General features: G+C 40.1%; 1 protein-coding gene across 1 annotated transcript in view; it reads left to right on the top strand.

The window, feature by feature from the left end:
- Positions 1-25,240, top strand: part of LOC109824793 — a 94,915-nt gene that overhangs the window by 20,346 nt on the left and 49,329 nt on the right. The window lies entirely within an intron of this gene.

Here is a 25,240-nt window from a genome sequence, read left to right as displayed (position 1 = left end):
GTTACATATTTAAAAGAATAAAGACTGAGCCGAGCAACTACAACTACGAGTTCGTGCAATAGTTATTATAGCATCTGCAATCACATGTAACCGAACACTCGCATTCCCCTGTAATTGCAGCTAACAAACAACCGCGTAGTGCGACTTATAATTAACAATTAAGGAAGTAAGAAAGCACGGAAAAAAGATCGATGAACATTAAAGGATGTCTTTTAGAGTTAATGGAAATGCTTTGCACTAGTAAGTGTTGGTCATTTCTCTCTTGAAAAAGGCATTTTATATATATATTGTGATCCAGATGAGCTTTGAGAAAAGTATCTGACAATCCCCATCACTCCTTGGCACCTTGTGTGAAGGATGAGGCCTTTTGACGAGAAAAGGTCGGCTTTGCACGTAAGAGGGTCATTTCAAGTGGACATCAACTACTACAGTTGAGACTATAAACTAAGAGGCTATGCAAAGTGGAAGCGTAATAATTCTTTAACTTTTTCATGCTAATAGTGATTCATGCTTCATGCATGTAAGTAGATCGAGGAGGGCGGAAATATTTTTCTAAGACTCAAGTTGTATATATTTCTTCAGATTTGAGATATTTGGGACAAAAGATCTTTTATAAATAACAAAATCAAATTAATTTACGTACTGAAGGAAAGACAATTATTTAAGATGGGGCCTTTTCAAATAACAAACAGACCCACAAGATCAAATCCTACTCTTAGTGACAGAGAGAGAGAGATAGAGATATGCAACCTAATCATGTAGCTCAATCATGTGATTTACTTTAGACCGCGTCCTTAGTTGATTATCTAAGGCGTCCTTAGACGATAAAATCACTTAAGAAGAAACAACACCGATATTTACGTGGTTCAATCGACCAACTTCGACCTACGTCTACAGGGCAACAATACATAAAATCCTCTATCACTGCTGGATTTTAACCTTTTAGCGACGGACATTTCCGTCGCTAAATGTTGATTTTCCGTCGCTAAAACTTTTAGTGACGGAAAAAACAAAATTTCGTTGCTAAAAGTTCGACGCTACATTAGGGGTCCCTAAAAATGGTATTAACGACGGAAATTCCGTCGCTAATTTTTAGCGACGGTATATTAGCGACAACAATTTGGTCGCTATTAAAAAAAATAAAAAAAACTAAAAAAATATTAGCGACGGAATTTCCGTCGCTAATAAAGTTTTAGCGACGGAATGTCCGTCGCTAATAAGTTCCATTGTTACCAAACGTGCACGTTTACGTGCACGTTTTCCGTCGCTAAAAAGACTTTTAGCTACGGAATTTCCGTTGCTAAATAGTTATTTAGCAACGGAATTTCCGTTGCTAAATAGTTATTTAGCAACGGAAATTCCGTCGCTAAAAAGAATAATTTTTAAAAAAATTTTAAAATTGAAAAACCCCTGTACAATATCGATAATAATTTTAAAAAACCTGTTCAATCAGCAGTATAATATTTAATTTCACGCATATATCACACATGTATTTCAATAAAAGCAAATAAAAGTTTCTCGACGGGTACATAATAAATATTATTTATACAACACATGAAATTATTTTCAAAGTTATATTAAGGACAATCAATCCTCCTGATCATCATCAACCTCATCCTCAACACCAGCTGCATTATGACTACCCCGGCTGCACCTTGTGAAGAAGTCCCGGCCTGCAAATATAAATCAAACGTTAACAAGGGTGTGTAACCGTTAATAAGAGTGTAAATATAAATATAATTCCCCCAACACCATAACACAACACCACAATACAATACAACACAACACCACAACACAACAACACAATACCACAACACAACAACACAACACAACAACAACACAACGTAATACAACACAACAACACAACACCACAACACAACAACACACAACACTACACAACACAACACAACACTACACTGCACAACACATCACCACACATCACACCACAACACAACACAACAAAACACAACAACAACAACAACACCACCACAAATCCCCCAACCCCACCCACCAACCAACAACACTCCCCCTCGCCCTACCCCTCCCCCTCAACCACCTCCACATCCTCAACCACGATCAAAACCCCCACCCACCAACCAATCTGTTTGGTGGAAAAATTCGATGTAAAAGAAATGAAAGAAAAATTAATCTGTATTCTCTCAAAATCGATTACAATTGGATTTCGATTACAAAAGAGAGGAGAATGAATTTGATTCTCCCCTTTGTTTAAAACTGGGTTCTTCATGGTGGCGATGGAGTGCCACCCTCGAATGCTCGCGTCGAGTTTGCTCTCCGTTGACGATCTGACGTTTTGCTTCACTGGAACGATGTCTTCTCCTCACGATTCGACGTTGTAGGGAACTTGCGTGGCAAGTTTGAAACTCTTGATGAGTTGATAACTCTGTGAAAGAGTTGATTTGAACCGAAGATCGGTTAATAAGCCAAGGCTAGAAGAAAGCTTCGGTGGTCGATCGTTGCTGAGGATGAACGTCGAGCTCCCCCTTGCTGCCAAGCCAAAAGATCTCCTCTTCCTGCTGCCAAGAAATTCCCTCCTCGCTGCCAAGTCTCAGATCCGAAAATGCCAGCCTGAACTCCATTGAGTTTACCCATATTTACCGCCCCCTTAATCCGCTCCTAAGTGGGGCGAAAATCCCTCAAATCGTGGAGGGAAAACGGTTCCTGCAACCGTTCAGCTCGTGTTTGAACGAGTCAAACGCCCACGTCGGCATTCAGGACCCTAACTCCGCATTTTAGACTGGAGACACGGAGTTGGGTACCCACTGGGCATTGAAAAACGCGGGTCCGAACCCAGCGTTTTAATGTTGTAATGCGGGTCCGACTCCAGCGTTTTGATGTTGTAACGCGGGTCCGACTCCAGCGTTTTGATGTTGTAACGTGGGTTCGACCCTCGCGTTTTACTGTTGACACACGGGGAGGACCTCCGCGTTTTGGTATTGATACACGGGGAGGACCTCCGCGTTTTGTTCTTAGAGCGCGGTGATGAGTTCCGCATCTTGCTTTGGAGAGATTATCAACAAGTAATCTCTTTTGTCATAGCATTGCAAAGATCATTGTCTTGTAATCTTCGTCTTGGCTCCTTGAGAATATGAGAGTCGTCAGATTGTAACTCCCGATGTTAATTGTGAATGTTGTTGAACTAGAGCTCTCATCGGTTGTCGTGAAGGTCGTCAGATTATAACCTTCAGTGATCTATGTGAAAGTCTTCAAATTGTAGCCTTCTGGAAGTCGTCAGATTGTAACTTCCATCATCGGTGTTTAATGGGGGATAAACTATCTATTGTGATTTTTAGACAGCCTACAGAACCCCCTCCAAACTTTTCGAAAGTTCGCGGTTGACTGGGACGAATATTCGGAATACTTTGGATCTCAACTCTGATCCTGGAGCTGTTAATTCCTTGTTGTAAAGGAGTCGTTCTCTGTACTCGCTTCGAAGGTATCTTGGTTGAAGGGATTTGCCATGTAGGACCTGTGTGAAGGTATGCGCCATAATCCTGCTTCTGGAATGTTGGGTGTATCCCTACGTTTTGAACTTGAGACGCGGGTCTGACCTCAGCGTCTGACCTCCGCGTTTGGTTTTTGCATCGCGGGTCTGACCTCAGCGTCTGACCTCCACGTTTGGTTTTTGCATCGCGGGTCTGACCTAAGCGTTTGGTTTTTGCATCGCGGGTTGACCTCAGCGTTTTGACTTAAGACATGGAAGTGGCTTCCGTGCATTTTTGACTTAGTCTTTGAGACTTATCTTTAGCTCATCTGTTTCAAGTCTCGGTTCATCTATCTTTAGAACCCGGATGAACCTACAAACATGCATAGGATTTTTGGCAAACCCTCAGCCATCAACGGATTTGATAAGCCTTTACCGACTACCGTTTGAGTCGGGCTAGCATGTGAATTATTTGAATCCGTTTCACATGTAACGTTGTGCTAAGAGAATGAACCCTCTTAGACTTGATGCTATAATTTTGAATACATAGACTTTGTCATTTTTACGGAAAAGACTAACCGGCAGCGCGTGTTAGGCGTAAGCTTATCTCTAATTAGGGATCGAGATAAAGTCCCCCATACGTGTGAGGCATGGATTTTGATATCCTTTTCACGGCAAAAGATTAACCGGCAACGCGTGTTAGGCGTAGACTTATCTCTAATTAGGGATCGAGATAAAGTCCCACATGCGTGAAGGCATGGATTTATGGTGCTGTTTCTTCCTGTGTGACTTGAAACACTGAAAGAAAGTTGGAAGCGCCAGAGGTGTAGTATTAACTTGGCATGAATTTTTACTTAGAGTGAAATTCATAAATTTTCTTGGTTATCACTAGGATAATTCTAGAAAATCTTTAATCCACTGGGGATTTTATGATAAAAACTTGCTATTCTTGTTGAAAAAGGATTAACAAGTTTATTGGAGAGGGTTTAACTGTTAGAGGTGTGATATTAACCTAATAGTATTTTATGGGTCTATCGCTCTATTGAAGAGAGTCGATAGGTTGATTTGGTATTGTCAAAGGTGTGGTGTTAACTTGACTGAAATTTGTGGACCTATCACTCTATTGAGGAGAGTCGATAAGTGGATTGTGTCGTCAGAGGTGTGATGTTAACTTGACGGGTTAGATATTGCGATCGGGGCAATTTTGTGGACTTATCGCTCTTTTGGGAAGAGTCGATAAGTAGATTTTGTCAGAGGTGTGAGATTAACGTGACAGGAATTTGTTGCGATCAGAGCAACTTTGGGGACTTATCATCCTGTTGAAGAGGATTGATAAGTAGATTTTGTCAGAGGTTTGATGTTAACTTGACAGAAATGTGTTGCGATTGGAGCAACTTTGTGGGCCTATCATCCTATTGACGAGGATTGATAAGTGGATTGTCAGAGGTTTGGTGTTAACGTGACAGGAATGTGTTGTGATTGGAGCAACTTTGAAGACTTATCATCCTGTTGAAGAGGATTGATAAGTGGATTGTCAGAGGTATGGTGTTAACATGACAGGAATATGTTGCGATTGGAGCAACTTTGTGGACTTATCATCCTATTGAAGAGGATTGATAAGTGGGTTGTCAGAGGTGTTTGATATTAATGTGACAAGAGAATGTGTACTTGTAACTTGCACAAGATTTTGGGAATTAGCGTCTCGCTGGGGAAACTTGATAGGTGAGTTTATCATCAGAAGCGATAAATTTTGATGCTTGTAATTTGAACAAGATTTTAAAGACTTAGCGTCTTGCTGGGGAAGATTGCGATTTGAGCAATTTTGAGGACTTATAATCCTATTGTCAAGGATTGATAAGTTGATTGTTGTCAGAGGTATATTGTTAACGTGACAAATTGGGAGTGATGCAAATTGAATGCATACTCTGTGGAGATGATGATCGTCAGAAGTGTAATGTTAACTCGATGATGTGAAAGATTCGTTACTCTTAATCCAGTGGATTCTAAGTAATCAACCCCCAGTCTTGATTAAGACTTAGCAGGGGAATAAAAAGAGGTAGATAAGGCACATCGCGTAGTGAGGCACTATCTATGAAGTCGGAATAGAGTCACATCACCAGGTAGGCCATTATCTGATGAGTTTAACTATCAGAGGTAACTGTTAACGTGATAGTTTTTTGTGGACCTGCCATCCTACTTGAAGAGGATTGACAAGAGAATTTGGAGGGAATGGACTAATAGAGGTAATCATTAACGTGATAGTTTTGATAGACCCGCCATCCTACGTGGAGAGGATTGGTGGGGGAATTTGGAGAAAACAGACTATCAGAGGTGATCATTAACGTGATAGTTTTAGTGGACCTGCCATCCTACTTGAAGAGGATTGACAAGAGAATTTGGAGGGAATGGACTATCAGAGGTAATCATTAACGTGATAGTTTTGATAGACCCGCCATCCTACGTGAAGAGGATTGGTGGGGGAATTTGAAGAAAACAGACCATCAGAGGTGATCATTAACGTGATAGTTTTAGTGGACCTGCCATCCTATTGAAGCGGATTGACAAGTTGATGGACTATCAGAGGTAAATATTAACGTGATAGTTTTGTGGACCTGCCATCCTATTGGAAGAAGATTGACAAGTTGATGGACGTGATAGTTTTGGTAGATTTTGTGGTTGACAAAGGTATTCTATTAAACATAACAACTCAGAAAATTTATTACTCATAATCTAATGAACTACAAATAAACCAACCCCCAGTCTTGAACAAGTGCAGGGGAAAAAAGGAGTAGGCTACTATCTAATGAGTTTGACTATCAGAGGTAATTGTTAACGTGATAGTTATTGGAGACCCGGCATCCTACTGAAGAGGATTAGCTTCAGTGGTCATAGTATCTTCCCCTTCTGACTAAGGAGATTGGGCTTGGTCCGATTGCTCAGGAGAAGATTGGGCTTGGTCCGATTGCTCAGGTTGATCCTGCCTATTTTGTTCTTCAGCTTTAATCCTGGCAATAATCTTTTGGGCCTGTTCGCCTTAAGAGATTAGTTGTCTCCAAGAACGACATTCTGCAACTCCGATTCGGGCTAGGAGGTCGGTCTGCAAGTTGTGTCGACAGGTCTCTACTAAAGTAGACTGTGTCATACCTGACGAACACCGGAGAGCCATGGTTCGGAACCTTTTGACGAAGGCTTTGACGGATTCCCTCTTCTTCTGCTTAGTGGCGAGAAGGGTATGGATGGAGACTTCTGTATCCTCTTCAAAAAATCTTGACAGGAAGAGTCTCTCTAAATCTGCCCACCTTTGGATACATTCGGCAGGTAGTTTCCTGAACCATTCAAAGGCAACTCCCTTAAGGGTGCCAATGAACAATCGAGCCAGTATGACATCGCTTGATATTACATTCCCAGTCTGTGACTTGAAATGATAAATATGTTGGTTCGGTGATCCCGTGCCGTTAAAAGTTTGTAGCGTCGGGACTTCAAATTTTGGAGGATAAGGGGCTGCATCCCATTCGGTAGGATATGGCCGGACAACTCTCTCATCTTGGAGCTCGCTTCTGTGGCATTGAGACGGGCTTCCAATTCTTCCATTTTGGCAGACTATAGATTCCGCTCGTTCTCAGTCTCTCTTTCATCATCAGATGAAGATTTCAGATTGTGGGCTTCTTGGTCAGAAGCAGCATCATTAACCGCTTTTTCCTTCCCTTTGCTTGTGTGAGGTCGGGATGAAGACGTTTTTCCTCTCCGGGAAGATTCTTGCCTGGGTGGCAAATATGTCTTTTGAGATTTGGCCTTGTTTGCGACTATTTGAGTCAACAGGGCCATGAGTTCATTGCTGAGATTTGATCATGGCCTCCTGCTCATCAAGTCTCTTCGTGAGATCTTCATGGTTTCCCGTCATATAAGCGAGGCTCTCATGTTCAACAAAAGAGCTTGATGATTGGGACTCTGCAATGGCTGAGTGTTCATCATTGGAATCGGTTCCCCAGGCTAACCTCTGATAGTTGACAGGGGGAATGGCTCCTGTTCGCGTCCGAGTGCGTCGGTAAACTCCTTCAAACTCGTTAGCGATTTCTCTGACGGTCGGCGAACGACTTGTCTCAGAGTCATCGGAACTAGGACCTGAGGCTTTCCCTCTGCCGTTCACATTGATAGTGACCTCAGGATATTCGGTCTCTGGAGACTTCTTCCTGTGCGAACGTCGTCATTGGTTAGACAAAGCAACGTCCGTTAATTGGTCGAACACCAATGGTTTGACCGCATATGAGCAGCATTGATATCCCGAGAGGACCATAGGAATCACCCGTTCATATTGGAATGAACGAATGACTTGCTGCATCGGTCTTTCTCTCGATATGAACTCTCTCAAATCTGTTATAAAGATTCGAGGAGAATTACTCACTGATCGTGAGGTTTGAACTGGAACCCCCAGTCCATGATTGGACAGGACTGGCTCTTGGTGAATATGGATCTGGTTGAGATGCCTTGAATCCATAAACTTCTTATATCCGCCCCTCAATCTAGTCACGCTACGCAGAGTATTCGGGCGCAGGATAGAATACCCCCCGGCGGGGTTTGGGGCAGCGCCCCGAAGCTCCACGGTATATACCAGGTTCTGTATTGGATTTGGAACTTGGGACGCGAGGGTCGTGTTTGGCTCTTGAGACGTAAAGGTCGCGTTTGGCACTTGAGACGCGAAGGTCGCGTTTGGCACTTGAAACACGAAGGTCGCGTTTGGCACTTGAAACGCGAAGGTCACGTTTGGCACTTGAAACGCGAGGTCCGCATTTTGGTTTGGCAACATGAGAGTCGCGTTCTTCATTGTCAACGCGAGGGTCGTGTTTTGACTGGGAAACGCGAAGTTGAAGTTTGCGTTCAACGAAGGCTTGAGGTCTACGTTTTGGCTGTAAAACACGCCATTGAGGGCCGCGTTCAGTCTGGTTCTCGCGAAGCTCATGTTTGGGCTCATAAATACGAGGCTTGCATTCTAAAGTAGAAACGCGGAGCTCAGGGTCGCGTTTAAGCTCATGAACGCGAAGTTCGCGTTGGTTGGAGGATCGATTTTTTCGGAGTTGTGCTCGTCGCTGAGACCTTCTTCTTCGACGAGCAACGCTCTTCTTGGCCTGTTTTAAGGCTTTTGCAGGGGCATCATCGACGTTGATTGGATCTATCTCTGTCGTAGGCTTTTTACCACCCATGACACATCGTGTTGATGCGGGTGTGGAGTTTTCAACTCGTTGAACGAGTTTGGCAAAGGCAGAGCCCAGTGCTTCAGAGGAGGGGCTGTTTGATGAATTTTGGCCAAAGTAGAGGACTTTCTTCGGCACTCCAGTAACAGTTAGAGATTTAGTCACCTTGGAGACTATTTAGTCACCTTGGAGACTTTGTGGATCTTGCGCATAGCCTTGGGGCTAAGGGATCCGGAGGAGAGAGCCTCCTCGAACTTGGCTTGATCGAACTCGATGATCAGGGTTTCAATGGTCGTTCCAATGAGCATGACGTCAGATTGCGCCACCACTTCTTCATTAGAGAAGCTGATCCCCAGTGGAGTCGCCATCTTTTGTTTGTGGGAAAATTTGTAGTAAAGTGACAGTGAAAGAAAATGACTTGTATTCTCTCAAAATCAATTACAGTTGAATTCCCTGATTACAAAAGAGAGGAGAACGAATTTGATTCTCCCCTTTGTTTAAAACTGGGTTCTTCACGGTGGCGATGGAGTGCCTCCCTCGAATGCTAGCGTCGAGTTTGCTCTAACGATGTCTTCTCCTCACGATTTGACGCTGTGCGATTCGACGTTATGGAGAACTTGCGTGGCAAGTTTGAAACTCTTGATGAGTTGATAACTCTGTGAAAGAGTTGATTTGAACCGAAGATCGGTTAATAAGCCAAGGCTAGAAGAAAGCTCCGGTGGTCGATCGTTGCTGAGGATGAACGTCGATCTCCCCCTTGCTGCCAAGCCAAAAGATCTCCTCTTCCTGCTGCCAAGAAATTCCCTCCTCGCTGCCAAGTCTCAGATCCAAAAATGCCAGCCTGAACTCAATCAAGTTTACCCATATTTATAGGGAATTAATGGGTGTAACCGCCCCCTTAATCCGCTCCTAAGTGAGGCGGAAATCCCTCAAATCATGGAGGGAAAACGGTTCCTGCAACCGTTCAGCTCGTGTTTGAACGAGTCTCAAATCATGGAGGGAAAACGGTTCCTGCAACCGTTCAGCTCGTGTTTGAACGAGTCAAACGCCCACATCGGCGTTCAGGACCCTAACTCCGCATTTTAGACTGGAGACGCGGAGTTGGGTACCCACTGGGCATTGAAAAACACGGGTCCGACCCCAGCATTTTAATGTTGTAACGCGGGTCCGACTCTAGCGTTTTGATGTTGTAACGCGGGTCCGACTCCAGCGTTTCACTACGCACGCGTACACCATCAACACCACCATCACATAAAAACATTATAAGTATATATTTTGAGGTTTGTGTTAGTGTTAGGGTTTGTGTGTAACAGTTTGTATCAGTGTGTATCAGTATGTACGATATCATCTAATTAAAAAAAGTAAAGTATATATATTACCTGTGACGACAGAAAATGTCTCCTATATGCCTCCTGAGCCTCCTGAGGCAGAGTCGACATGAATTGTGTGAACTCCAATTCGGTCTGCTCCCGGCGCCTCCGTTCTTCCTCTAGAGCCCGCTGATATGTTGTTTGCTGCGACTGCCAATCTTCAATCGCTTTTAATCGCTGCTCCATCGAGTCTTGATATGAACTGCTTCCTGGTGTTCCTTGTGGTGCTGCAGACTTGTAGGTGCTACTAGACTCGTGCGGCCTCTACTCGGATCTTCTCCACCGGTATCTGTTCTTCCTACTAGGTCTAATGATCGTCTCGATGATGGAGTCCTCCTCCTCTCTGCTTAGCCGGGTAGGAGTGTTAGAACAGACCTGAGACTGAGTCATTTGCTCCTGTACCTTGGCATGTAATTTCTCCTGTGATATATCAAAACAACCCGGGCAAGTCGACTTACTAATGATGCATTGATATGAAATTGAATATATAAATGAACTGCTAATTACAGCCAGATCCTTATTCTTTACTTTCTTCTCTTCATCGGCGTAATTCGGGCTCTAGGAAGTCAGAATACGATCTGCAAAATGTCTGAGATCTCCCCTTCCCTATTTTATTCAAATATATCATTAACTCATAACACATAAATTATAGTCAACTTAAAATCTAATATATTATATACCTCAAGCTCTAATTGATGATAATACTGGCTGAAGGACCTGGAGCCCCCGTGATGCTCGTAACTGCGAGGCGCGTTGCGATTCCTCCTTGCTATTTCAGCTTGAGCCTGCAAAACAATGTCAATTCGAAACAATATAGAAATTCAAACAATAAATTAAAAATATATACTTCAATAATACCTGAATTTTAGCCGTGTCCCAGTAACTGCAAAGTGCAAAAAAATCTACTCCATCCACACGCTCGTCAAGATGCCAGAATCGCTCCCAATCTTCTGTTATTTGAAGAAAATATTTTTTCTTTACCTCAAGCCACTATCTCTTGAACGATAAATTGATTTGCGTGAAGCAGTATGTCCAGGCACAAATATTATCGTCAAGAAAGAAAAATCGCTTCAGCATATAAAGAAAAAATAGATACAAATCAGTGTATTAAACATAATAATAAACTAATAACTAATAATGATGAAAATTAAAATAAATGACTCACACATATATATCTCCAACAAGCCACCAGCGCATTAATCCGCTGCGATTTCTACGTCAAAAAAATGTTGAAGAAATCGTGTCTCCTGGATAAAGCGGCAAGGAAATTGTTGAAAGTATTGGCAAAGGCCCCGACAGGCACTCCGTTTTCCCATCGGATCACAGCCCTCCGATGAATATCAGGGATGAGGTTCATTTCCTTGGTAGCATTGCGGCCGCGCCTAGGAGGTCACCCGGTACGTGCGAAACAAAGAATCGGATGAAACAATGAATCAATCTATATTTGCGAAAAAATTTTAAAATAATAACCGATAAACTATAAAAATTTATTCATACCTTTCAGTTCGAGGTATCTACGCTTTGCTTGTTCGTACCTATGCTACGCGATAGGGCGCAAAGCATGATAAGAATCCCAATCCCCCTTCACCTTAGCCGGACCGTAGACTCACTGATCCGTAATAGAATCTGGTGGTAGTGCCGCAGCTTCTAAAGCTGCGCTATACAGCTCAAATCTCCTCTCCTCCAATACATCTACATGCGGTGGCGGTGGTATCTCCGCATGCTGTGTAGGATCAGCCTGTGTCTCCACGTCATGTGGAGCATCTCCGCGTGATGTGTCCTGTGGCTGCGAGTCATGTGTAGCATCTCCTCCTCCTGTGTAGTAAATGTTAAAAAAATGTTAGGCTCATGTTAATAGTTGTGACGTATTTTTAAACTTCTCCAATATGGCAGCTGATAAAATATGCTGAATTTTGACCATCCATGCGGAAGTTCGGTGCCCTTTGAGACACGCCCATGCGACTGGATATTGCGAGGATTATTTCCTTTCGATTTTCCCTTGAGAAATAGCTTACCCTTTCCCTTTCCCTTCCATTTTTGCTTCAATATTTTTCTCCTAACCCCAAATGGATTTTCTTTGTTGAATCTTTTTTTTCCAAATATTTTTCTAGGTAAAGGATGTAGAAGCTCAAATATTTCTTCTCCGGTCAGCCTTGGTGGTGCCGGTCTACTTTCTGGATTACCGTCGAACTTTCCTACTAACTTTCTGAACTTGTGCCCTGTAGGCAACCATCTTCTATGTTGCCAATAACAAAACTTACAGCTGTACTTTAGGAACTTTCCCTCATAGTCTGACATGCAAATCGAACAAGCAATCTGACACTTCGTCGACCATCCAGATAGGTTAGCGTATGCCAGGAAGTCATTAATTGTCCACATGACCATTGCCCGCATACAAAAAGACTCCTTACCATAAGCATCATAAGTGCTGACACCTTTTTCCCAGAGAAGCTTCAGGTCGTCAATTAATGGTTGGAGGAAAACATCGATGTCATTTCCAGGAGAATATCTTCTAGGGATCAAAAGTGACAGTATCATGTATGGTTGCTTCATACACATCGACGGCGGCATGTTGTACGGTGTCAGCAACACTGGCCAGGTAGACCAAGCAGAGCTCATTAATCCAAACGGATTAAATCCATCGCTAGCAAGCCCCACCCTAATATTCCGAGACTCTTTACCGAAGTCGGGTTATATACGATCAATGTGATTCCATGCCTCACCGTCCGGAGGATGTCTCAGTTTCCCATCCTCTTTGAGGTCGAGTGCCATCGCATATTCTCAGTCAGCTCGGCAGACATATAAAACCGCTGCAGCCTAGGAATAATTGAAAAATATCGGAGAACCTTCGCGGGGATTCTGCTCTGCTTATTGGATGCACCACCTTCGGATGTGCTTGTAGCTTCTCCTTTCCAACGTGATACCTAACACGTCAGACATTCCTCCAGAGCTTCATTACCCTTATTGTACAAGATGCAGTCGTTAGGACAGGCGTCTATCTTCTTGTAATCAAGCCCCAGCGTATCAACAATCTTGTGAGCTTCGTAATAGGTCGTGGGGATGCTTTTCTCGCCACCTGGAATGACTTTCCTCAACAAATCTAATAACATCTTAAAATGTGTAACAGCCATCCCATTGAGTGTTTGGATATGAATAAGCCTCAGCATAAAAGAAAGCCTTGTGAACTCCTTACACCCCTCGTATAACGGTGACTCGTTTTCTTCAACAAGTCTCATCAATCGATCTACATCTTGAGACACATCATTAGTGTTGACATCACTCACCTACGACGCTGCAAGAATATCTTCTAACATATCAGTCGTGTCAACTGTTGGATTGCTAACTTCAGTGAATTCTTCCTCTGATTGTATCACCGGGACGCCTTCACCGTGATGACTCCAAAATACATAAGAGCTATCAAATCCATTAATTGACAGATGAAAACTTACGTCACTCCTAGCGAGCATTTTACCGTTCCTGCAATTCTTACAAGGATAGAAATCGACTCGCTTAGCGACCGTAGAGGGTTTGTGTTAGAGTAGGCTAAGAAAGCTTCAATCCCATCCTTGTATCGGGTGTCTAGATGCCTTCGATCACGTGGTATGCTCATGAACGATTTGTCAGAAACTGTCCGCATCTAGAATTTAAAAATTAATGGAAGTGAGCATATCTCTATATATATCATTTTAATTTAGTGATGTAAACGTGTGTTCAGAGGACCGCATGTGTGACCGGTTGTCAGAGGAAGGCTTCTATCCTATTACGTATGTAAACGTGACGTGTATATGTATTTACGTGTGTTCAAGTGTACTTTCAATTCGTCAAAATTTCGACAGCACCTACCCGCTGTTCTCCGAGTACACTATAGTGGGAAGGATATACTCCTGCATATCCCTCCACAATTTGTACACGAAGAACAACGAGTAAGCGCCGCCGAAACACTAACGAAAAGAAAGTACATAAGAACACAAGTAAATACATATACACGCCATGTATACATACCTAACCCGTCCACACTGGACAGATCCAATAAATATTTATATATAAGCCCCCTCTCACATACGTGTACAAAAAGGTTGTCGGACCGAACAAGATGGTCTCATATCCGCCAACGATCCTATACGCGTATGTGACAAGTAAATAAAGAGATTATATATAGTATTTATTGGACGGGATATTCTATGGCTCGAAAATATGAGTGTACGGTGTGTGTAGTTTCTATGTAATTAATGATATAATAGTTACGCTAACCTATTATCCTCACCCTCACCCTCACCTAACCCTCAACCTCAACCTCACCATCACCCCCACCCTCACCCTCACCCTCACCCTCACCCTCACCTAACCCTAACCCTCACCCTCACCTTCACCCTCACCTAACCCTAACCCTAACCTTAACCCTCAAACTCACCCCCACCCCTCACCCTCACCCCACCCTCACCTAACCCTAACCCTAACCCTAACCCTAACCCTCACCCTCACCATCACCCCCACCCTCCTCTAACCCTAATCCTAACCCAAACCCTAACCCTAACCCTCGCCTAACCCTAACCCTAACCCTCACCCTCACCATTACCCCCACCCTCACCTAACCCTCCTCTAACCCTAATCCTAACCCTAACCCTCGCCTAACCCTAACCCTCACCGAACCCTAACCCTAACCCTAACCCTAACCCTAATTAAAATTAAATTTTTTATATTATAATTTCATCAAGATGAACATTTTTTATTAGGGTTTGGGTTTTTTGCATAATTTTTTTGTTTTACCAAAATTAAACTCTAATTGTAAAAATTAAATTATAATTACAAAAAAATAACAAATCCATCTTTCTCCCCCCTTCAATCTCTCCTTCTCTCTCCCTCTCTCTCGTCGGCCGACGCCGGCGGCCGTTGGCCGGCTCGCTGCCGTCTCAGCGACCGAGAGAGAGGAGAGGAAGCAGATGGAGATGAGAGCTGGCGCGGGAGAGAAAGAGAGAGCAGATTGAGGGGAAGAGATAGGGACATACTTTGGAGAGAGGAGGGGAGAGAGGGCGACGGCGCCATGGCAGCGGAGAGATGCAGGACGGTGGGTCGGCCGGAGGAACGGCGGGCGGCCCGGCAGGCAAGTGGATGCGAACGATGCCGCGGTAATGAGGAGAGGGGGGGAGGCTGCGAGATTCGCACCAGGCGGGGAACTCGTAACAGAGGGTCCTGGAAATGAGAAGCAGGGGCGCGGGATTCGACCAGTCGGGGGGGAAACCGAGGGCATATTAATTCGGGCGCGGGCTGCCCAAAAAATTTGGGCGCCCGCGCCCAAAAAATTTGGGCGCCCGCGCCCAAAAAATTTTCGCCCCAGAATTTTTTAGCGACAGAATTGTCGTCGCTAAAAATTCTTTAGCGACGGAAATTCCGTCGCTAAAAACTATTTAGCGACGAAAAAATTTGCCGTCGTAATATATTTTAGCGACAGAATATTTTCCGTCGCTAAAATGGAATATTCCGTCGGTAAAATTTTTTTACCTACGGACAAATAGCGACGGTAATTTCCGTCACTATAACGTAACATATAGCGACGGAAAATTCCGTCTCTATTTGTCCGTAGGTAAAACCCTATTTTCTACTTGTGTATGCATCTAGGAGAACTACAAGAGGAACCACTCAACTCTCGTCTCTCAATCTTTCAACCTCACATACATAATCAACTCTCATATTCTCTCCAAAGCCCTCTCCTTACCATATTTTGAATGGACAAAGACTGCGAAACTCTCTCCCAATGATGTAATCTTTTGCACAGACGAAGACTACGAAACACTCATCTCTCGTACAATATTTTTGAATCAGGCTACGCCCTCTGCTAACCCTAGATTACAAGAATATTGGCTATCTCCCTTCTCTGCTTGGTTTTTCCTCCAACAATAGAAGAATATATATAAGGAAACCAAAACCTTATCTCTAGTCTAACTTCTTAATTAGAATATGAGTCAAACTCCTAATCATGATGAGACTCAATCTCCTAATCATGATAGATCTCTAACCCTATCTAATTCTCATGAAGTTTTACAAAGAATCAAATACATAATCCTAACAATCTCCACCTTGGATTTAATTCCCAAACTCTCTTGAAGATATATAATCATTGTCTTGAAATTTTACCTCTTCTACTAGAGTCTTCTATTCTTTTACACTTCAAATCGAAGCACCTGCACTCCAACTAGATGCCCCTATGACTCTCACTTTCATTTGTCTCGTTGTGGCGCCTCCATCTCTCTTGTGTACACTAAGAGATCTTTGCCACCTCTGACATTAGAAGAAAATTAACCATGCTTCTCCTCCCAAGCTAAACTTGACAGTAGCCTTCCCCCACTTGCTGTCCTCATACTCCACCTGCATCGTTCGTCTCAAATCATATCGGTGCACCTCTCCTACCCCCCACTACGAGCCAGATGCCTCCATCTCCTCCATCACTTTGGCTTGGACTGAATATGAGCGCTCATCGTCTTCAAGTCTAATGTTAACATCTCCATAAGCATGTGTGTCACTCAGTCGTGTTTGCTTGCAAACTCCACCTAATCTAGTATTGTCCTCCTCGAGTCTACACACCAACCAACTACTGCTCCCACAATGACTCTGAATAATTATATACTAACAACTCTAATGCTAGAATCACATCTGATTCTCTACGCCAGTCTTATCTGTCGCATACTCGTTTGCCCTATCTGCCATCAGATATGTCTCGCCATCACCGTCAGAACTTTTCTATAGTTTTTGACTAATCTGAGCATAATCTGAAAAATTAGACACTCTCATCATGTTCAGAGCATTCAAAACCTAGTAATCAACTCCTGGATTATCAAAATCTGCCTCCAAACCCTTGATTAGAAGACAAATTAATCTGTACCGTCGGATTTGATTTAATAATTTTTAACCAAACCCTCACCTACGTGTAAAATATTCTCGTCACTACAGTACCTTATTTTTTTCTTTTTCTTCATCTTGATTCTTGTAATGCCGATCTTCAATCTTGCACGACATTGGCTTCTATCTTGCGAACTCGCACCCAGATCCATTATCATGGCTCTGATACCATTTGTTGGGGAATTTTAGTCTCCCCACATACTATGATCTGCGTAATTTGGAAGTCAACCCACAATCAACAAGATATTAAACAACCATAATTAAGAAGAAAGAACACCGAGATTTACGTGGTTCGATCGACCAACTTCGACCTACGTCCATGGGGCAACAATACGAGAAATCCACTATGTATCAGGGAGAACTACAAGAGGAATCCCTCAACTCTCGTCTCTCAATCTCTTAACCTTTCATACATAATCAACTCTCATATTCTCTCCAAAGCACTCTCCTTACAATCTTTTGAACGGACAAAGGCTACAAAACACTCTCCCAATGATGTAATATTTTGCACGGACAAAGACTACGAAACTCTCGCCTCGCACAATATTTTTGAATCGGGCTACGCTCTCTGCTAACCTTAGATTATAAGAATATTGGCTCTCTTTCATCTGCTTGGTTTTTCCTCCAACAATAGAATATATGAAAACCAAAAACCCTATCTCTGGCCTAACTTCCTAATTAGAATTAGATTCAAACTCCTAATCATGATGAGACACAATCTCCCTATCATGATAGATCTCTAACCCTATCTGTTTCTCATGAAGTTATATAAAGAATCAAGGACACAATCCCAACACAATAATCAAATTTAATTATCACCAAAATTTGTCATGTATGTATCTCACATCAACTTGTAGTAATGCTATTCTAAAAAGTTTTTTTAACTTTCTTTGTTCACATACAAAGCACCTGGCTTTACACCTCTCTTCTAAAAAGCCCCCAGTTCTTCTTATTAACTCAAGTATCTTATTGTAAAAAAAGAAGTTGAGGTTGCTTAGAAGAGAGGGGATAAAATCACTTAAGGGCTTCATTGCTATATTTAAAGAAAAGGCATCTTTGAAGATGAGGGTAAAAGATAAGGACTTCTTTGTCAAAGAATGAAAGGTAGAAGCTTCTTAAAATAAAAGGGTAAATCTATGGGGCTACTCAGTGCAGACTATGTTTTCAATGTAATCGACCACAAACTAAACAATAATGAATATACCAAAAACAAGATCAAGTTAAAACAAATTAACTCACCATCTTTTGAATCAATAGTAGTAATAAAGTTTCACAACATGCCCTTTGCTCTTGAAACATTGCTAACGATTCAATTGTACTCTTCATATTCGTGTAGCAAATCTAGCAGCTCCTCCCATCCCAGTTTGTCATTTTAGCTATTGAACTGGAAAGATTAAAGATCCTCAGGTTTAAAACTAGCTATTGCGAAAGAAAAATTACTCTCTTAGCATAGGTTCGAAATTTCTTTTCAGTCTCTTTTGCTCGAAATTTCTTTTCAATTGCAAGAAAAAGTGCTCATACCTGATGAAACACACAAAACTCATGTTAGTAATTTGCAACATGTCAAATCGAAAGGATATATATATATTTTTTTTGCTAAAGATGCATAATCTAGAGCTAGAGTTAGTAATGGAGCAATAAGTAAATTCAGATGCCATGAAACTACACAATGTTTTCCATCTAAATCACTAAAAAAAAGGAAGAAGAATGAATAGGAACTCAATCATACAAAAAAAAAATCAAGTGGAAGAAAATGCACAAATGCTTTTTTAGATTAGATTCTTGATGTTAAGATAATGAGACCTTATACTAGCTCCTCCCTGCAATTCATTATTGAGTCTCGTGCTCGACCACTTCCGGTTTGCCGTTGCAATACTTATATTCCCATGTAGCTAGTAGCAATTTAGAATTAATTAGAAAAGAAAACAAATATTTGTATGTCTAATTTTTGTGCTTTAAATATATATATTTTCAGGAATGGTGAGCTAACTTAACTTGTCGGAGACTAATATACTCTGTAGTACCCTTTACGTCAGTATCTTATGGACATAAAATAAACTTTTCTAGCCTAAGGGTTTCATATAGAATTTTACCATTTCTGCTCAAATCTATTCCTTTCTCCATATTCCACTACTATGAACCAAACAAATTTGGCCGGGCTTGGTCGGAGACGAGCGGGAGCCGAGATTGAGCCCTCTCGTGTTTTTGACAATGCATGTTTGATGATCGCAGCGGGTAGTGTAGGTTTGTGACCGAGAATTTTTATTAGACATGGATTTTTGGTTGGAGAAATTTGATAAGATTATGTCAAACTTAGATAGAAATTTATAGTGATTTGGTGGTAGAGGGATAGTTGTAATGTTTTCATTATCATTGCAAACAAAGTTGTGTTTATCGTCAAGAGTTAGTGGAGGAAAGTTATGAATGGGTGGTGAAATGGAAAATATTCTATTAATTGGGTGGTTATGAAAAATTGAGTGTGCAAGTGTCTTCAAGTATGTTGGAATAGATGTCTGTAATTATGGGAAAGTCATGAAAAATTGAGTACGCATGTGTCTTTATGTATGTATGAATGCATGTATTTGAGACATTTTGGGAAGAAATGTTTTAACATGACAACCCACTTTTATATTAGTAAAAGATAGAAGCGTTCTTATTTGGATATAAAATGATTAATTTGCCCACTTAATTTGGTTACACATAACTAAAACAAAATCATAAAATAAGTACTCACGTAGGAGTCCTCTGATCAACCAACCAACCTTAAGACACGATTAATAGCATAACTTATTTTCATCGCATTGTTATTTAATTTGGACATGTAATCTTACCTAATTCTAAGGAAACTTCACACAACTTAGTTAGTACAATCTAGGTCAAGGATCAGCTGCCTAGTCATCTCCTGCATTAGGAAAAACTATGTCGGGGTACACTATGTAGTCTATGATACATGTCTTTACATCTATCGACATGTATAAATATTAGGTGTAAAATCCTTTTATATCATTTCTAATATAAACTACTCATAACGATTTCATTAAATCATTCGTTCTCCATATAATAAGTTATGTAATGTATTTATCATGTGCTGAGTTAAACTGAGTGATCAAAGCACTACATATATGTGTAGGTATCCCATTAGACTATTCCTACATCATCAAATAATTATAAACTCTCATTAAACAAAGCTAAAATAGTGAATTAGTCTAGTTAGACCATTAATTAAATTATTAGAAAGTTAATTTGAAGCAGGACGAAGTCTGAAGTATGAAATGTTAGACCAGACGTCTGAAATCAATAGCAGATGTCTCCTTATGTAAGCCAGACATCAATGTACTAAAAATAGAATTAAATATTTTTGTTGACCAAAATTAGGTATATCACTAACTAAGCCAGACGTCTAAACTTCATTTAGACCTCTGGTGTTAGAGGATCAGACGTCTAATCTGGAATCAGATGTCAGATGTCGTCACCAGATGTCGCCACTATACGACTCTAATCACCAAAATTAGGCATATCAATAACCAAGCCAAACGTCTAAACTTCATTTAGACCTCTAATGTTGGCTCATTGAACGTCTGATCTCAAATCAGATGTCATATGTCGCCAGCAGACAACTCTGGTCATCGTTTTTGCTGCTATTCTTGATCCAATTTGCCTCGTTCTTTGTCGTTTCGCCTCAAAATTTCTTATGACTCATACAAACAATGTCAGGAAGTAAAAACACATATTCATCACATGTTTCTACCTTGTTTTCATGATCAAACATCAAGAAAGCTAAGCAAACTAGGGTTTTTTGTTCAAAACCTATAACTTCGTTTAACCTTAATATTGGTGTGTGGGTACACCCTATTGGATCTCATCAAATCTACTTCAAATCATTAGGAATAACATTAAAAAATCCTAATGGTTTAAGCTTGAATTTCTAGGTTTTTACAAATCCAAATGAAAATAAAAGATATATATCAAAGAGAAAAATTCCCCATATTAATAATCCATTAGAGAAACCCTTGCCTTCTTTTCCTTTAAAATTCCTACTCCCAAAAAGATACATTATCAGGAAAAAGAACAGGAACCCAAAATTTGGGTTTATATAGGCTATGGGCCTATTTGAAAAGTAACCCAATTACTTATTTTCTTTGCTCTTATAACCCTAAGATTACATATGCAAATTTCCTTTACTATTAGATCCAATTTAGGATTAATTTATGATTAATCCATAAATTTCATTCTAATAAAGTTATATTTAGGGAATTTCATCATATCGAATATAGGAATAAATATTTATTTTATAGAAAACCCTTCAATTAAATATATTATATAAACGAAAAAATGGGGGCTTATAGGAAGACTAATTCATAATTTTCAAATATACTTTAAGCAGGTGTAATTTTGCATATATGATTATAGGGTTACTTTTAGAAGAACACCCTCAATATTGGTGGACATATTAAAAAATCTTTACCAATAATTTTAATTAGAGGAAATCACCCTAAAAATTGGGCATATTATAGAGAATCCAACTCAACTTTGAAAATTACAGAAAACCCTTCAACTATGGGGTGTCTCACAAAATACCTGCAATCTTTCATATTCTTCTCACCAATTCCTCGTAATGTCATTTCAAAATGTAAAATAACTAAATTACTCTTTTGAAAATCAACTCATTCAATTACAAAGAAAAACTCAATTGGTAAAAAAAGAACTATTTTTAATTTGTAATGCATTTTGTTCTCTTTCTCCCCCTCTTTCTCTTACTCTAAAAAGTTAGAGTATTTTTTTATAATTAAAGGGTACTTTATCCTTTTCTCAGTCATCTACTTGTCATGGACATGTTAGACCTAATAATGTTAGGTTTCAGTGCATAAAGTGAGAAGAGTTCATCGGGATTTCTCAAACTTTTAGACTTGACGGATGATATCTACAATAGGCTCAAAGTTAAGGTGGTTTCTCAAACTATAATAGTTAAGGGGGTTTTTTGAGACTTATTTTCTATATTTAAATACATAATTATGAGATTTTTAATTATGGATAGTCATAAGCGTTTTTGTTTCCAAACCTAGAGTTTTACTCTGATTTATTTTTAAACTCAATAACTTTTAAATGAATGCTTAGACCCTCTGCTCAGATTAATTTATGTTAAAACACAAAAGATAATATACCCATATATGTATATTCTATTTTACTAGAAAAAACTTAAAACCCTAAACTACCATTCTCCTTCTCTTGTCCAGCGTTGGGTCCCACTCCCACACTCAACAGGCAGCCATCAACCTGCTTTCGACCACCTATCCTGTCATGCCGTCGCCACTCCCTCAGCCCCCGCCCACCTCTGACCTTCCTCCCTATCATTATCTCCAATAGCGAGATCTTTGAGGGGTTCATCAGCTTCGACTCCATACCATGGATTTTTGTACATATCTCACAACACCATAGAGAAATGGATAGGAGGTCTTTAGTCACATCAATTCCAACAGGAGCGAGGTGGTCACCGACGACTGCCAATAGCGAGAACCTCGTGACCTTCGCCTAGAAGGTGCTAAAGGCTATCAGGGCGAATCTCCTCCTTCATGGAGCGGTCATTCTCGGGAGTTAAACTTGGATTCAATTTTTGAATTTAATTGCTATGTATTATGATAAATTCCCCAGGATAAGCTAATATTAATCATACGAGAGCAAGAAAAATATCAAGAACACACAAACACAAAGATATACGTGGTTCGGTTTGTAGCCTACGTCCACGGGCAAAGGAGGAGATAAGCTTTATCTCTAATTTTTATAGTTGAGAGGTATTATCTACAATATAGTCAAAATGAGTTTTTTTTCTTTATTTTCTATATTTAAATACATAATTATGAGATTTTTAATTATGGATAGTCATAAGCGTTTTTGTTTCCAAACCTAGAGTTTTACTCTGATTTATTTTTAAACTCAATAACTTTTAAATGAATGCTTAGACCATCTGCTCAGATTAATTTATGTTAAAACACAAAAGATAATATACCCATATATGTATATTCTATTTTACTAGAAAAAACTTAAAACCCTAAACTACCCTTCTCCTTCTCTTGTCCAGCGTTGGGTCCCACTCCCACACTCAACAGGCAGCCATCAACCTGCTTTCGACCACCTATCCTGTCATGCCGTCGCCTCTCCCTCAGCCCCCGCCCACCTCTGACCCTCCTCCCTATCATTATCGCCAATAGCGAGATCTTTGAGGGGTTCATCAGCTTCGACTCCATACCATGGATTTTTGTACATATCTCACAGCACCATAGAGAAATGGATAGGAGATCTTTAGTCACATCAATTCCAACAGGAGCGAGGTGGTCACCGACGATTGCCAATAGCGAGAACTTCGTGACCTTCACCTAGAAGGTGCTAAAGGCTATCAGGGCGAATCTCCTCCTTCATGGAGCGGTCATTCTCGGAGTTAAACTTGGATTCAATTTTTGAATTTAATTGCTATGTATTATGATAAATTCCCTAGGATAAGCTAATATCAATCACACGAGAGCAAGAAAAATATCAAGAACACACAAACACAAAGATATACGTGGTTCGGTTTGTAGCCTACGTCTACGGGCAAAGGAGGAGAAAAGCTTTACTAATTGTGAGGAATACAGAGTAGAATTTCTCAATCTCTCAATCCTAAATCACACCTCAAAAGCCTAATACAACTCTCAACTAAAGGAACAAAGGAGAAGAATATTAAATAGGCTTCACAAAAGAATTCTCTCTTCTTGATTGGTGCTCTGAAGATTGATGCATCTAATTGGCTTGAAAGACTGTTCTTATATATCCTTGAAGATCCTAACTCCTTGCTGTCTGTGAAATAAGAGTTTTAATAGAAATAGAAGTCCACATGTCCTAAAACCCAATAAGAGTCTAAGTAGAAATAAACCTCTAATATGATTGGTTGTACAAAGTCTAATGTAAGTAGGATTCTTGATCAAAATAAACCAATCTAAAAGGAACACCCAAAGCAATATGGATTTGGGTATTTAAGGCAACCTATAACACTATGGATTTGGGGATCTAGCTAGAGGAGAAGAATGGTAGTTAGGGTTTTTTAGTAATTTTTGGTACAATACAATGTATAAACCTAGGTATATTGTATTTTGGGTTTAAACATAAATTAAACTTAGCATTTGGGTTTAAGCATTCGTTTCAAAGAGTATAGGTTTAAACATAAATCAACGTAAAACTTTGCGTTTTTAAACAAAAAACCCTAGTTATAACCGTATAAGGATTACAAAATATTTGAATATTAGAATTTTGTAATTATGGATATTTTTAATTTATTGAGAATTCTTAGGTGAATATAATATTAGATGTCCACATATTACCTTTTGATATAGCGCATATTAACTTCGTGTCTTTATAATATGACACATGTTAACATTTTGTGCTTCGGTTAAATAGCATTAAAATACCTTTTGTTTCACTAATTTAGTATATACCATTAGTTGTTTGTCACGGCATTTATATACGCTTAGTTTCTTAAAATTAGCACTTTAGTACCTTTGTTATGTAAATATGAAAATTTTCATCCAAAAGTTCTTCTATAACGTTTGTATGCTAATTTTATAACTTTCTAACTAATAAATTTGCTGAACTTACTACTAATTTATCCAAATTTTATTTTTCAAATAGAATCAAAATATGTTTAAATTAGAATTTGGGTAGGATTAATAGTCATTTAATAAATAGTAATGACTAAACAACTCTAAAATTAATATGTAAATGATATATGGGAACTTTTGTGTGAAACGTTTTACGTTTGCATAACAGAGGGTACTAAAGTGTTAATTTTAAACAACTCAGGATATATAAACACTCTAAAATATAGCTTAGGGTATATAAGTGCTAAATGAGTGAAATATAAGGTGTTTTAGTGCAACTTAGCCTTGTGCTTTTTGGAACTCCACTAATTTCTCTTTATATATAAGAAAGGGATTACCTGCAGTGGAGCGACATTTCATCCTAGCCTTCTGAGGACAATCCCACATTAGTCATTCTCCAATACATTGGCCTTTATTATTTCCTAGGCTACAAACTTGGCTTTGAAGCTAATTAATTATGGATGTTTTGGGCAACCACTTCAAAATGGGGTCAGGACTAATCTTGACATTGTTTTAAATCAAACTGGTTTTATTTTGGGTCAAGGGAGAGGCAAAATAAAATGTATTTAAAAGTCTAATTTCGCCTTAGAAAATCTGGTCAATCTTGGTCTAGTTTCACTCAAACAGTTTTTCTTCTAAAAATGAGGTCGGGTTTGAACCTGGCTCCATTTTGAAGAGTTGCCAAAGACACCTAAAAGTTTAAGCTAATAGGAATTGGCT

This window comes from Asparagus officinalis, chromosome 9, assembly GCF_001876935.1.
Source record: "Asparagus officinalis chromosome 9, Aspof.V1, whole genome shotgun sequence".
NCBI lineage: Eukaryota > Viridiplantae > Streptophyta > Magnoliopsida > Asparagales > Asparagaceae > Asparagus > Asparagus officinalis.
The sequence above is the reverse complement of the archived record's forward strand: the minus strand, read 5'-3'. Positions and strand labels throughout refer to the sequence as shown.